Consider the following 1,381-nt stretch of genomic DNA (forward strand, 5'->3'; position numbering starts at 1 on the left):
TATTGTTGCACCTGTATTTGTAGTCGACTACTCTAAGACGGAAATATCCAACTGTTTTCATTGCCTTTATCAACTAAAATGATGTAGTTATTATTATTATTATTATTATTATAATTTCTGTAGTTACTTCATCTTCATTCACTATTCGTCTGTGCTTGGTTGTTCTTGATAAAAGAGTCACTCTAACTATTGACTCCTAATTATTAAATATAAATAAATAAGTTTATATTTACTTATTTTTATTGTTTATTTTTGTTTACTTTTACCTCTGGTATTTCTTGTGTTATGTTTAGTCTCTTAATTAAATGTTTTGAGAAAGCTTGCATGAGACCTGACCTGTAGCATCCAGGAACCTACAGTAATACCATAATACATGACAATACATTTTGGCATTTTCTTAAAATGGCCGTAACTTAAAAATTGAAGTCGGAATCAGCTCAAACTTTCTACGTAGCATAAGTAGGTCAATATGTATCAGAAAATGTAATAAAAATTGGGGGTGATTTCAGAGCCATTTTTTGGAAAAAACCACGGGCTATAGCCTTGGGTATTTTTCAGATTTTTGGCATTTTCTTAAAATGGCCATAACTTGAAAAATTGAAGTCAGAATCAGTTCAAACTTTCTACATAGCATAAGTACATCAATATGTATCAGAAAATGTAATAAAAATCGGGGTGATTTTGGAGCCATTTTTTGGAAAAAACCATGGGCTATAGCCTTGGGTATTTTTCAGATTTTGGCTCATTTTAAAAAATGGCCGTAACTTGAAAAGTTGAAGTCAGAATCAGCTCAAACTTTCTACACAGCACAAGTACATCTATATGTATCAGAAAATGTAATAAAAATTAGGGGTGATTTTGGAGCAATTTTTTGGAAAAAACCATGGGCTATAGCCTTGGGTATTTTTCAGATTTTGGCTCATTTTAAAAAATGGCCGTAACTTGAAAAGTTGAAGTCAGAATCAGCTCAAACTTTCTACACAGCACAAGTACATCTATATGTATCAGAAAATGTAATAAAAATTAGGGGTGATTTTGGAGCAATTTTTTGGAAAAAACCATGGGCTATAGCCTTGGGTATTTTTCAGATTTTGGCTTATTTTTTTTAAATGGCCGTAACTTAAAAAATTGAAGTCAGAATCAGCTCAAACTTTCTACGTAGCATAAGTAGGTCAATATGTATCAGAAAATGTAATAAAAATTGGGTGTGATTTCGGAGCCATTTTTTGGAAAAAAGCATGGGCTATAGCACAGGGATTTTGGCCAAATTTCGTCAAAAATAAAAAGCACAGAATTCTTTACTTTTATGATGTTTTCTGATACATATACATGTTCTTATGTTGTGTAGAAAGATTGAACTGATTCCAATCAAATTTGGATT

The 1,381-nt window shown here is 31.4% G+C and overlaps 1 long non-coding RNA gene across 1 annotated transcript; it reads right to left on the reverse strand.

The window, feature by feature from the left end:
* Window positions 1-390, reverse strand: LOC109593010 (uncharacterized). Its single transcript, XR_002190686.1, has 3 exons — window positions 267-390; window positions 128-196; window positions 1-73 (listed from the first exon to the last, which is right to left on the reverse strand). It is a non-coding gene; the product is annotated as an uncharacterized LOC109593010 (long non-coding RNA).
* Window positions 391-1,381: the final 991 nt, after the last annotated feature.

This window comes from Amphimedon queenslandica, unplaced genomic scaffold (genome assembly GCF_000090795.2).
Source record: "Amphimedon queenslandica unplaced genomic scaffold, v1.1 AMPQUscaffold_3194_Cont24807, whole genome shotgun sequence".
Lineage (NCBI taxonomy): Eukaryota > Metazoa > Porifera > Demospongiae > Haplosclerida > Niphatidae > Amphimedon > Amphimedon queenslandica.